The sequence below is a fragment of the Pempheris klunzingeri genome, chromosome 5 (assembly GCF_042242105.1).
Source record: "Pempheris klunzingeri isolate RE-2024b chromosome 5, fPemKlu1.hap1, whole genome shotgun sequence".
In the NCBI taxonomy this organism is placed as follows: domain Eukaryota; kingdom Metazoa; phylum Chordata; class Actinopteri; order Acropomatiformes; family Pempheridae; genus Pempheris; species Pempheris klunzingeri.
Genome location: NC_092016.1, coordinates 4380323 through 4395463, shown reverse-complemented (window position 1 = coordinate 4395463; position 15141 = coordinate 4380323).

The following is a 15141-nucleotide window of genomic DNA, read 5'->3' as shown; positions in this document are numbered from 1 at the left end:
CAAGGCAAAGTGGTTCCAGGGGAGGGGCCAGATTAAGAGATTCAAAAATCCCTGTATGAAGTGGATCCAGAAGAACTGTACTCCCTCGCCAGGGAAACACGGGCCCTCATTCAAAACAGTCAGCAGATAATGCTATCTTAATGGAGTATGAACAGAAATGTACTGGGGCAAAAATTCAGCCTTGGACTTTTGTCCACAGCATGGATAATGCATGCTGCTTAAACACAACATTAGCAAAACAGAAATATCCTATAAATGGACTGTAACAGGATAAAATCCTTCCACGAAACAAAAGTTCAGTTTATTATACATCAGCAGCCTGAGGTTGACACACCAAACCAGCAATCATGAAGATTTTGCCCAGCTTGCCTGATGGCCACGATGCCTGAGTAGAGTGCAGTTGGAGTCCATGTAGCTTAAGTTCCCCGGAGGGCCCCCGACCTTCAGCTATCTCTGTGGAGCTGCGCTCACACAGTCTGTCTTGTCACAAATGCAGGTACAGGGATGAGAAAGAAACCTTTGAATAAGGCTCACAGAGAGACAAAGAGGGGTGGGCCCATAGGCCTACCTGTCGGTACTCCCAGTCTGATAGAAAAGAAATAAAAAGTGGGTCTCGTTGGGAGAAATACCAGTGGACAGCACTTGTGCAGAATGTAGCTGTGTGCTTTGGAAAAACTTCAAACCATCAAAATGCTTTCATTCATTCATACTTTTATTCATTCATTCCTTCATTCATTTATTCCTTCATTCACAAAGACGTCATACAGGGTTCATTTGCTGCAGAGTTTTTAGTCAACATTTTCAGTTCACAAGTGATCAGGACATGATGCAGCGAGTGATTACAAAGAAATATGTCGGTGCTTGTCTGCAAAACTTGTCGTTTGTATTGTCATCTCTTTGATAAAAACATTCCCAGGTTTTTTTCTGCATAAGCCTTCCTCTCCTTGGAGAGACAATTGAGGGTCTTCTTGCTTTCTCTGTAGCTTCTTTTTTTACCTAAGGGCACGTATGCTGAGCCTGGACTTGTTACACTCCAACCCAGGGTTGAAACAATTGAGCTGCCTTGTGTGTGTGCATGTGTGTTGTCCAGCATACACGTGGGACTGTGTTCAGAGGCCTTTGTGATAGAATATGCTCCTGCCACGCTTTGTTGAGACCCAATGAAATATGTATTGACGCAGAGGAGAAACTTATCAGACGGCCTAAAAACACAGGTTTCTTTGATATTGTTTTGGTTCGAACATCACCATGATGCCAAGAATTGCAGCTCAGATTTTTCAGTTTTTCTCAGCCTCTAAGCTCTTGAACTTTCATTTTCCTCCCTCTCCATCCTCTTCTCCATGTATGTTGTTGGTATCTATACTGTTTTCATCCATTAGCAATGTGATCAAAGTTTCAAGGCAGTGGTTAGATAATGAAAAGTCCACTTATGAGCGAAGTTTAATCTAATAATTCTATCTAGAAGGTCTCTTATAAACAGGTATCAGAGCATCACCACTAGTGCTACTAGTTCTGATATGGGAAGTGCACATTACAAATAAAACTCTGTACTCAATAATGAAAGGGCAGCTGCACTACAGAGTCATTTTCATGTCATGTCCACTGTACCAAACCATAAATCACAGACATTTTGTGTAAGAAAGGGATCTAAGGACTTGTAGTCTAATGCAAGGAGACACTTCTCTGTGACTCTCTCGAGACTTTAATATTTTATGAGTCACATCTTTTGCTTTCGCACCCTATTTGTGAACTGGGTGGATAGTTTTTCTCTGTCCAACTTTTTATTTCAGAGGGCCAAAAATGATTCTTGAGGATTCGTCCTTTGAAAATGCTTTCAGAAGTTGATACATTAGACTCCACTTTTTTTTTGCAAATCTTATAAATTAGTGTGAAATGACTGGACCAAACTTAAAAGTCGAATTCATTTGGCCGAGTGATTAAAAGTGATGTAGTCTCCGCATATTTTCAAAATGCACACAAAGAACTGTGGAATCTTGTTTCCACTGTTCATCTATTGATGAACTGCACTTCAGATGCAATTGACAAGAGGCCCAAGGACTCCATCTCCACCACGGAAGGAGAAGGTTATTTCCAAGGAGCCCCAAACAGCGGCTCCCTGAAGGTGGTGATGTGTTACGAAGGTGTGTTAAAAAGATTTTTGGAAACTTTGTTTGTTAGTTTGGTACATTTGGCTCAAAGTGAATGCCTCCAATCCAATGACTTTTTTTTTAATAAACAGTTCTCCAACGTCCTAAAAGGTGCTTATTGATTGTTACTTTGAATGGAACTTGTGAGGTTGTATTTTTAACATGAGAAGTCAAAAACACAATATGCTTAATATTTAACCCCTTACTGCCTGAATTTATTTACAATCATATAAAAAAATGTATCATTTGTGTTTTTGCATTCAAGCAGATGCTAAATGAAGTGGAGATTGTTCATTTGAATATAGCATAGCATAGACTAGTACAATATGATAATAGTATAATATAATATATATGCATAGAATATATATATATTTATTTATGTATGTATGCATCTATGTATATATAATGTATACATAGAATATGCATGAATGGGCATTAGTGGGATACAAAGGCCACCTCAGCTGCATCAAGACCGGAAGAGGTTTGAGGCGAATTCGCGACAACAGGCAACAAGGGGTTAAGTCAGTGGTTTAATTAAACTTTACTTAATTTACTTTAATTGAAATCCACTGCTCAGACTTTGGGATTGAGCCTTTAATGTTTATGCTGCACTCTGCCGACCCCAGATGGGGGCGTAACGTGCTGCACTCGTACAATTTCAGGAAAATGGTAATCAGCTTAATTTAGCTGCCTTTGTTCTGTTACTTCATGGTTAAACTCAAACAGTGTATCACTCTTACTTTTAATTTGGCGAAATTGATTCTATTCATTTGAACTGAGCTGTCTTGCCAACATTTTGTTGACACTTCTGCAGTTTTTTTTTTTTTTTGCTAAGTGGGAAATTTGATAGTTGGCAGATATTCCTGATACCTTGACCTCTGAATTTCAACTTGTGAGCCTTACATGAATGTTTCTTTTGCACTGATACACTGAGGGTTACTTACCAGCTAGTTGGCTTGCAAACATGTTTACTAAGTAGTTAGCTTGCAAGCCAACAGTGATGGCTTAGTTACCGACAGGGTACAAATATTCCTGGGTCGTTGTACTAATGATCAATATTTCTGTAGTTAGTAGGTTTGTGTACTTGGCAGCCAAAAAGAAAATCAGATAAAGGGGTTGTTCTGCAATATTTAAGCTTCCGTTCCGTTTCTAAATGGTAGTCAGGAAACAGCACATTTGCCTATTTCGGTTTTCTCATTTCTAAACAAAAACCTGTTTGCCTTCAAGTGCACGCATCCTTGTAACCTGCGCACAAACCATGCGTGCACATAGTTTGCCTCTATCAGTCTATTTGTGAGACAGCTCAGCCTCTGACTGATCAAAAACCATCCCAGTCATTCACTTTTGCTTAAGAAGCCTCTTTTTTTCCCCGTCCTCGTCTTCATATGCATTGAAGCCGTGAAGCCTCAAGATAAGCGTTAATTACTCATATTGAACCTTTTCAGCTCACACATGATCTTTGCCTTCGTTTACAAGGCCCACAACACATTTGCATTCTCTCAACTCTTTGCATTGACTTCATATGCAAACTTGCTGCCTCTAAAATTTGCTTTATGTTATATCAGCTTTGGACTCTGTGAAACTAAATCTGAAAGGTTTAGAGAAACACACACACACACACACACCAATCCCATATTAGGATCCCACTGCAGCTCATGTGTAGACCTCGGAATATAAAGACTAATTATGACTTAAGTGCCATCGCCTGTTGGACAGCCAATTAAGAGAGTAATATTCCTGTTTACTGATATCTCTAGTTCAGTCCCCAGCTGGCTCCCATTACAGGACAAAGTTGGGATTTTAATTGCTGAAATACAACCACAACACTGGGTGTAAATTAATATCAGCACTTTGCGGTCACAACTTTTGGCCAAAGTCAGTGGAGGGTAAAAGCCTAATGCCAAAAATGTTCAGGGGTTTGTGAACATTGGTCATATGGCTTTATCCTGTCGCTGCCATGCATTAGCACATCATAAAGTCTGAACCACTGCACCGACGAAATCTCCCTTCATGGTTTTATTCTGCTGTATTTGCCTTGAAATATAAACCGTATATATATATGTTACGTAACAAAAACAAATCATTACAGGCTGGATAAGTTGAATTTTCAAAACCTTGTTGATTGTTATATAGCAGTAGAGTTAACATTCACGATATATACATGATATGTGAAGTATTTCAACACAGTCTTGTGAAATAATTTATTATTTTTTTCCTAAAAGTATTGTCATTGCCTGAAAACACAAGTGACAGAGGAGAGTATGTGGAGTGAATAGAGAAACAACCTATAACTATCCAAGAGGAGCTCTTACTCAGTAACAACTGTTTAGACAAAATGAAAAGTAGACAGAATAGAATAGAAATAACAGTGTTCATGTGATTATACACTTTTTATTTTATTTTTTTCACTGATCTTCACAGGGCAGAGACACATAGAAATGCACCAGCAAAGAAAAGGGAGAAGAAGACTGTTGTACACAAGTAAACATAGAGGGAAACAATGCTGGATTGAAATGATTTAAAAATGCCCATGTTTCACATCATAAAGCTTCAACAGGCTGAAAGGCTGTTTTTATTGCTGTCCACTGGTTTATTATTTATTATTTGTATAAGGAATATCTTATCTTATCTTAGTTTAACATTTGGTGAAGCGTGTTAGAGGTTTCTTACCATGGTGGTTGAATGCTTTTTTGTATGCACAACCTTTAATTTTTCATCTACTTCTCTATACTGATGACACAGCTGGACAAATAAATCCTTCCACTTCGTAACTCTATTCAGTGTCCACAGAAGTCTAACATACGTTTTCTCTTTTGGCCTGTGGTATGTTTGTGGCCATGGTGTAACCCCGATAATACACTATGTGGTGTTCTGATATAAAAAATAGTGACCTCAATGAAGATCTTTTTTGTGTTTGGATATTATTACCCCTGCATCGTCCATCTTTTGCTTGTATGATGATACCTTGTGAATCCCATGGAATTATTGGCACTTTCTCACCCGATTTTCCAGTCAGTAATTAGCCAGTATCCACTCAATAAAACCCAGAGAACATGACATTATCCTGGCAAAGAAACTGCCTACTGCACTGCTTAAAATTCAGAATGATGAAACACTCTACTGACAAGAAGGTACAACAGAAATTAAATGAGGCGTCTGCATATTGATTTGAGCTAAAGCTACCATTTAATCAACTCAGACGGTATGTAGTGTACAGTAAAACTAAACTTTCACAGACAACTCTCTTTTTTTTTCTTTGTGTTCAACAGAATTCCTGGTGGACTGCCATGAATTTGTTCATTGTTGCCTGAGTGCACCTTAATTTGTTCGTGCCAGGCAGGACGACGGGAGGTCGCTCTGTGTGGGTCAGAATTGACTCTCAAATAAATGCTCCACTCAAACAGCTCCTTTTTGTCCCAAGACGTGCGGCCTTGATCAAATATTCAGCATATTCAGGTCTGCAATTTATTTTTCACAGCGTAAAGTAAAAGATAAACAATAGTGATTAATTTTCAGTGACAGCAAATGAACATTTTGAATCTCCCTCTTTCACTAAAATATCTCTCGAGCACGGTCTGCAGCCACTCGCTGGACGGAGAGCGGCATGCTTGTGGAAAAAGGAATGAATTAATGAAATGTGGTGATTAAAATTTGAGCAGCCACAGTCATGTTAGTTTCAAAGGGTGTTTTTTATTAAGTCTATATTTTTGCATTTTAGTGTGTGTGTGTGTGTTCGGGAGACAGAGAGACACAGAGAGAGAGAGAGAGACTCTGTAGGGAGGGGGGCGATTCCAGCAGAGAAAAACTGCCTTGAGTTGTGTATGCTCGTACAAAAGAAGTGCACGAAGCCACCATGACGTCACCCTTTGGTTTGTGGACCACCGTTTTGAACATGGAGGCCTCACTCGTGGAAAATAAATCTGGACTCAGCTATTAGTGAATTTTACAACTTTTAGTACACAAATAAGGGTTATTTAAGTGTTAATACTGGGAATGCTATGTATCTGAAATTTACAGACGCCTCTTTCATAATGTAAGTCAAAGGGAAAAGTGCTTGTGGGCCAATGGCGTCACGTGACGAGCCCAGAGGTTGTAATTCCACAGTTTTGCCACTATGTCAAATCTGCTTCAAAGCTCAGCTCTGTATCCAGTTCTTTATATACATTCATGGTTCTCAAGCCCCAAAGTTGGCTGTCAGAAGTGGCCATATTTGGACGAGGGGGTGAAGCTGGGGAAGTTATTAGCTAAAGCTAGTGCTAGCTAGCTTGGTTAGCAAAATGCATCCATTATTCACTTTAACTGTGAATTAACTTGGATGCTAGTTTTGGCTAGCAATATTTTGCCTACTTACCGGAAAAACTGAACAGCCAACTCTTGAGTGTTTTAGTATAACCGAATGCTTTACAAGACTTTTTTAGACGACCAAAAGTCTCAATAAATAAACTCTCATGAACTGAAAACACACTGTGAAAGGGTCAAAGTTGACATAGAAAAACACAGATAACACCCAAACCCAAGTTCACGACTATTTAAATGTACACATAGCCTGAAGCTTTTAGAAGAAATGGATGTTGCCAGCATAGCATCACCTCATGTTTGTCACCATCTTTGTCTTTTACAAAGATGTAAGTTGTTAGTCTCGCCTTAAGCATTCCCCGCTTCATCTATTTTACTCCAAATTGGACCATAATTTACTAAATGAACATCATGCTGTATTGAGCCGCCAGAAACTGTGACTGAGGCCATAAACGTATTAGGGAAATTGTTTACTGAGGTAATAAAATAAGTGAGAAACATATGAGGTCTTTGACTGACATAACCGACTCTTGTCCCTACGCCTTAACCATTATAACCTCCAAGTTCAACTGTGAAAACCTTTTTCTCCTCACTGATGTTTTATTGATGTTTTCGAGATTCAGCTTCAGGGTTAATTCACCCACATTACAAAATACATATCGAAACTGAGGATGAAACCGCGTGAACAGAAAAAGAGCTAAAATAACCTGCTGACAACAAGTTCAATGGGTCATCTAAAGGTTTGAGTAGATTGTAATTTGGATGGACGACCCTTTACAGTGAAACTTTACTCCCTACCACAGTGTTTTTACATACCTAGCCTTTGCTAATACAGTAGTTCATGCATTTATCTCAGACGAAACGTTTTGCTTAAAGAAACAGTAGTTTAACGAAATAATCTTAACTCAGTTTTAACTTAATCTTAGCTCAATTTAAATTAAATTCAGATTAAGATGTCAAAGTATGTGTTTCACTGAGGATGATGAACAAAACAGACCTGCTCATGAATGCATTGCTCTACAGCGCTACTATACCTATAAACTATAAAGCCAGAATCAAGTCTTAACCCTCAAACATCTCTTTGTAAAAGTGAAGCCAAGTACAAGGATCATAATCTTACTCACACACACATAGCTGTACATTCTCTCTCACTGTCCTCAACACACACACACACACACATACGTATAGTTAATGTGTCCAAAGACACACACACGAAGTCTGTTTAGATAATTTAAATTAAACGTTTCTCCATTGTCTCTTTTAAAAGCCATCAGACCCTCTTGCAGAACAGCCTTACTTAATGCTTGTTCACTTTGGTGGGTAACACACTCATCTGTTCTCCAGTAAGTCATCCAGCATCCATAATCCTCAACACACACACACACACACACACACACCTTTCCCTCTCTGGTCCTCTGAGCCCCTCTCACCATTAACAGGCCACCGCAGCGCGCCTTCTCTCCATTTAGGTCCTCCAGTCCACCCAAAACTCCCTTTACACACACACCTAACCACACACACACACACACACTCCTCTTTCCTCTCTCTCCATCCAGCGTCTCTGAGGATTTGTGGAGAGATTGTTTCTCCTGCAGGCGACCAGGCTGCAGAATTGTATTTGTTTTTTCTGTAGCGTGGCCTGTAACTGCAGACAGTAGCAAACCGCCGGACTGTCTGTGTCCACAGCCATGATGGAGAATATCATGTAACAGCCTCAGTATCTGTGGCCTTTAGGTTTTGAATGTCTAACAAGTCTGAGTATGTTTGACACTGCTTTGGATTGGCAGGAGCAGTTTTTGGTCTCTAGGGTATTTATATTTTTAGTGACATGTCTTGTGATGTTTTCTTTCAAAACTGTGCTGGATGTGAGGAAATTGTAGTTGCTCAAAATTGCCATATGTTATATGAGTGTTACTGGGGCTTTTTTTTTTTTGTACTTCATCCAGATTTCAGCAGTCGTTTGTGTTGTTTCAGTATTTGAATATTTGTTTTTGATGTGGTTTGAATTCAGTTCAGTTTATCAACTCTGACTCAAAGGGGAAGTCACACACACACGATGTTAAAAGACTACATTTAGCATTTAAATGAGAATAAAATGATAATAAATAGAATAAAATTAAATATACCATAGATTCCTGCAACTTTTCCAGGAGCAGAAGAGCAAATATAAAGATTGTCACATGTGCGTAACCTCTAGTGTCCTAAAGTGACACTCCTGGCTAAACATTAAGACTGGTGGCTGACTGAGTTTGTCCTGTTGGAGTGGATGTTTGAGCTGTGTGTGTGTGTGTGTCTTTACACACACTTAATGTATGCTTTTTTTAGTTGCCTCAAGTCAGTGTTTTATTGCAAGCGGAGATGCTGTAGCGTTGGCAGTTAACATTTCGCAACCTTGCAGATATGTTCATTAGATGTTTCTTCCCTGTGTTGATAAAACATATTTCAGACAGTGTCATGTTTCTTTAAAAACACATTTGCTGTTACAAATGAGCGCAGGAGACAAGATACCAGACAGAATAGTTGGTTGCACCATGACGTGACTGGATAGCCTTGTAAAACATAAACATAAATGAAGAAAAGATTAACTGAGAAAAAGATTGACTGAGAAAAAGATTGACTGAAAGCTTGGATGGTAAATTTTAGTGCAGAGGTTAAATGTGAGGCTGTTTTGCTCCTTTTTATTGTGTGTGTGTTTTTTTTTTCTTTCTTTGCATCTAGAAACTTTTTGTTTCGTGCTAATGTGTGGTTGTTTGGACAAAGTTTGGCGGAAACATAAAAAGAAAAGACAGCACTCAAACTTGAACTAAATCATGTCCTCATTGTTCATGTCAGTTACAGATTTGATTTCATTTAATTTAATCAATGGCTGTAACTGCTTCAGTTTGGGACAAAGATGGGAGTCAAGGGTTTGATGACATGCACATTTCCCTTTGCCTTTTGGCTCTGATTTAATCTCCTCACTTCTGTATTAATATACACATCCAAACAGCACTGCAGCTGCTCTGCCTTAAACGTACCATTTTCATCTTTGTCTCTCATTTTCAGATAACCAAATCACATAAATCACATTTCCAACTAGCATTCAGCATCTTTTCTTGGGTAAATTAAACTTCAAATGCCTGGTGTTTATTTCATTTCCCCCTCTGTTTTCCTCTCTGTTGCTCAATAAAATAGCTACATGAAGACTTAATTCCATTTATCCCAGTAAAAAGTCTGTGTTGTTGACCACAGCTGCTTGGCAGAGAGCGCTGAATCCGCCACCTCCTTCGTCGCACTGTTCTGCACCACTGCCCCCCGATCTAACATGGCAGCGACATTAACATGTCTATCTAAATAGCTCCCTGACACAGACAAGGGGGGGGTTGGATAGAGGGGGCGGGGTTTTTGTCAAACCCCTCCACCTCTTCCTCATATGCCCTGACAGGGGAAATTACAACAGCCGCTCAACTGAGCTCTGGGCTTCTCTATTAGAGACACTTGTAGACAGAAGAAAGAGTCTTTCATTAGGAGAGGAAATGAGTGACAGTGTGTGTGTGGGTGAGTGTCTGTTTAAGTGTGTATGTGATTTCCAAATGACCAATATTTCCTCGTCTTATATACACGTGTAACATAAGAACATCACAATACATTATCCTTGGACTGTTGGGACTAATTCCTTTAAGTATTCATCGCTTTCTCTGAGGTATGTCAGACCAACTTTCTTTCCTTTTCGTTTCTTTCTGTCGTCCCTTAAAGATTGAACAAGAGCAGCACTTGTAACCAAAACAGGTAAGGACTAGTAGATATTAACTAGACAGGGCACTTGACAGATGTTTTTCAGATACAGTACAGCGCTTTTTTCCCTCCATCAAAAGAAACTCAACAGCAGCATTGAGGGCAAATCTGTGCGATTTTCTTCCAGATGAAAGTGAATATGTAATTAACGTGCTATAATTGCTGCCAGTCTCTCTTTTTATTCCAAGATGAAATGATGCGAGCTCTCTCCCATGCCAAGGTCAGAGGCCCAAGCCTATGCAATACATATTTAATAGATAAAGACAGAATGCGAACATATGTGACTGGATACTTGAACCATACTGTATTTTACATATCATCCACAGCTGCCGTTGCTCATTTTGGCCTGCGAAATAAATTAGCCAGTAAAATCTATCACTGCATAGCATCTTTACACTGCATTATTTATTATTTTCAATGTGTCATTAATAAGAAATGTTTTCCTTTTCAGTTTGCAGGGTCGCAATCCAGAGAATGATTGTTCATTTCCTCAACTTCCAACATAATTCAGTAGCCAGACCACAACTAGAACACACTTTACTTAACATAAAAGTAAATGGGCTACCTCTGCCTCATGTGCTGACGTGGTTTCGTGGCTCATTCTTCATTTCTTGATCGTTTCAGCGTTACCGCCATGCCGCCATGCTCTATAAACGCCATCCCAACCACTGCACTGCTCCTTGCAAACGGCATCACAATCACAAGCTCTCGGCAGACTCCAAACATATAAACCGAGAACGATTTAGCTTTACGAGTGGCCCCTAAGAATCCATGCAGGCTAAGACAAGACAGCATTGTTGGATGGTGAACACCGCAGAATACTGTGGTGAGAGATGGAGCTGGTTAAGCGTCTCTCTGCCAATGATATCAGATTAAGCAGGGCTTTCAGGGCCCGTCCGGTGCTGGCTACATGGATGACCTCATCAGCTGTGGCTCGGGTGGTTTGGCAGCCAGGGACCGTGTATAAGCAGTGGCAGGAGATGACAGAAAACACAGCAGAGACGCTTTCTGCAAAAGGAGCGTGTTGGTGCCGACACTGGCAACGGTTTGATCCTGAAATGCTTTACTTGGCGGAATTAATTCAATAAGAGTAATGCTTTGGAAGCATTTGGGGGTCTCAATCCTTCAAAGGATCAGAGACATGTAAAACCATTTATTCACTTTACTGCAATAAACAAAAGCTTTGCACACAGTGACGGTCATTATCACAGTCTTTTATATGCAAGAGAAGATGAAGTAACAAAAGGCACAAAACACAATTGTATGCAAACTAAACAAAACACTTTAAGAAACACTTCCTTTTTGTGCACAACCCTGAAAATGGCCTCCAGACTACAGTCACGACACTTGAAAAATTACAAAGAGACAAACCTGGTAAAAAAAAAAAAAAAAGGAGGTTTATTTATTTATTTTTCAAATAAAAGAGTAAATAAATAAAGAGGAAACATCTTAATTAGAAAACACAGACTACAATCCAAGTAAAGGAAAAAAAGGAAATATTAGTTGATGGAAAAAACTCCTCATCCTGCTTTAAGGTCCATTGATTTGACAGTTATGAGTTACAGTTGTGCCCTTTAATTTCCTTTAGCTGGCCTGCCAAGTTCCTATTTTCTGATATTTCTTAATATCAAGCATTGAATACAATCATCTTGACAAAGGTTGGCCTTTGTAAACCGGGACGAACATGGAAATAAGTCAAGGACTTGATTATATCCCTGACAAAGTCAGATAAATGTGTTTTATTAATGAAACTATGCAGCTGAATGAAGAATCATGTTTATTTTTAGTGTTACTAATTCTGAGCAAAAGTTCCCAGACTAGAAATAAGTATTGTACAGTACTGACTGAAGTGATTTTCACTTCAGTAGCTGAAGTGCTGCAGTAAACACCAGTTAGATGACGTACAGTAACTACAAGCACAACAACTCCTGCAGCTTCTGAACGAAAATCTGACAGAAAATATTTATCCGTCCGTCTCTGACCTGTCAGTGTGAGGGAACAATTAATTGCAGTTGCAAAGTATTTTCTTTCCCATGCAGATCAACAATGTCTTTAGCAATTAGCCTCCCACCCCCTCCTCAGGGCTGAGGCCTGAATCCTGCATGTCACCCTCTTCACATAATGAAGAGACAGCGGGTGTCATGTCTGGACTTGGCAATCTGCTACTGACATGAGAGTTAGAGTATTAAATGGACTAACTGCCGGCTTTACCGTCGAGGAACACCGGTGTCTGAGCCCAATGATTACCGTGGCCCCAAACAAAAATGACATTTGTCTGACAATAAAATTGGATACTAACCTGTCTGAAAGCAGTCTCCATTTGCCTAGAACAAACGTTGGCAAACAGTTTGACACACTTTCCCCTTGAATGCATGGAGAAGGCGAAGCCATCCTTTGGCTCACGGTAATGGCCCCTCATTGTTGGCCGCAGAGGATGTGGCGCTATTCATACCGGTGGATGATTGAAAAGAAAATTGAATCCTTTTTGATGTGATAAATGTGTCTATTACTGCATTTGCACACAAAATGTCGGTGGAAATTATAGTGGGGAGGCAGGGCTCAGAGGAGAAAATACATAGGGATGGCATATTGGCTAGCTTTGATTGGAGCTGAAATATAAATATACTGTACCGGTAGATGTAATGAGTCCAAGCTCCCTGATTTTTCCACAGGAACTTCACAAATGAAAGGCCTTGACAGCATCAATTGTAAGACTATATAAAAAGGTTAAATGTCTGCATAGCTCTCTCTCTCTCTCTCTTTCTCTTCAAAGAGCAGTTTGATAAAGGACACCAACAACTGTTTGCCTTGTAATAAAAGGGAATTTTCTCTTTTCAAAAACTTCTGAAAGACAGCAGGAAGCCCGTGGAATAAAGGAGCCGTGCTACTTTGTGTTGCATAAAGTGTGAAGGACAAATTCATTTGAAATTGTTGAGACAGTCGATGAAGTGGTTTGATGTATACATTTATCAAAATTTTCACTTAGTGGGAGATAAAATCCCCCTTTTTTGAGCCATTTTGGTAACATCTGGAATGAAATAATGGTTTTTGTATTTCTGCACTTTTTACTTTTTTCATTTGGCCATGTGTTTGCCACATTGGCTTCTCATCCACATAATGAAGTAATATTAGTATTACATTACTGTGACACTTTCTTAGGAGCCTTACCTCCAAATTAAGTATTGAATATTCGCTGTACAGCAGAGAAACAAATAATCAAACATGACCTAAAAAAGTGATGATTTATGACATTTATGACACAGTTCAAAATGGTCTAAATAATAATGTGTATGTAAATGTAAATGACATTAAAAAAACATTTTAACATCACTAATTTTAAGATATGCCAAAGATTTGTATATGTATGAATGGATGAAATGTACGAATAACTATAGGAATACATTTCTAAACTTAACACTACACTGAAAACAGTAACTAACATACACAGACAAGACAAACACAAATAACCTACTCCTACTGTCTATACACACTCCTTTGTCTTCTAATTACTTCATCAGAAAGAGTTGGTGTTAATGAATATGGCCTTACCTTGAACGAGGGTATTAAGAACTTCTTCAGAAAACTTTTTAAAGAATGTTTCGCAACACTTCACATTCAACAATTTTATTCAGATTTGATTAAATAACAGGTTTATTCTTTGTAATAAAGTATTGAAATATCAAGGTCATCCTCCGTGTTCTGTAAAAACCTGCCCCACAGTGGGTCTAGACTGGACACCCCCACAGCCAACCTGAACCAGGCTCAGCTCCTTTGGACAGAGGTGGTGACTGAGCTGAACTGTTTTCTTTCTTGACTGCTTCACTTGTAAATGGCTCAGTTTTCCTTCCCTGATTCAAAATTGACATTTTTTTTTTAACGTAATTTCTAAATTGTCATAAAGTGCCAACATCAATTTTGCGCCACAGTTTTTAAGAGTTATAACAGGCTGTTTGGCGCTTATTTGCGGTATGAAAACGTGTTTGTTAATATGTCAAGTTACTGGTATTTATTGTGAGCAAATGCTAACAACCATGTTTCAACCAATAGAAAATATTCTCCTGTTTCAGCTAAGAACTGCAGTGGCCAGCTGTAAATTATTTCACCATTTTAAAATATGAAACTATATGTTTGTGTCCTGCTTTTAAAGTTGTCTTCAGTAGGAACGAATGGGCGTGGGTATGAAGGTCAGACAAAATTGAGGGAATGACGAACACATTTGTTTTTGTTTTATGGGATTTTCTGACAATAACAAAAATACACCAACTTTCTCCTTTAAAATGGAAAGTCGTCTTAAGTACAACCTGATATTTGTACGGCTTCTGATTTGTGCCAATTGATCCTTTACTCTTTTTTGTGGAAGTTTCCATGAGAAGGAAGGTTGCTCGTTCACCGAATCGGCAACAATAGATCATCAGCAAATAATGAAAGCTTCCAGTCCTCTCTACTACTCAGCTTCTACTCATTTTGCTGAATAGATAGCTGCTTCTATTTTTTAAATGACTCAAGTGAAAAAGACCCACAGTTGACAGAAGTCAAGAGAAACTCCAACAACATTAACTCAGTTTTGTTACTCTTTCAGGCTGTCTTCAACACAACTGGTACTTTGTTGATCCTTTCATAAATGATTAATTTTCAAGGCTCAAAGGCCCAAATGTTAATGTCTGCATTCTCCATATTAATCATCACGAGGAAGAAGAAAGAAAGAGAAGCCAGACATACAGTAAGTGAATCTGTCTGAAAAGTGTCATAACACTATATTTGTGTATGCATGGGTTATTGTGTGTGTCATCTCTCTTTTTCAACCAGCCCTTTTGTTCAGCCATACTTGAGAGGTACATGCAGAAACACAAACACTGACTCCACTACTCTATTCTACTGCCTGACCCTTACATTTTTAATCGAGACACTCATCTCTCTTTCAATA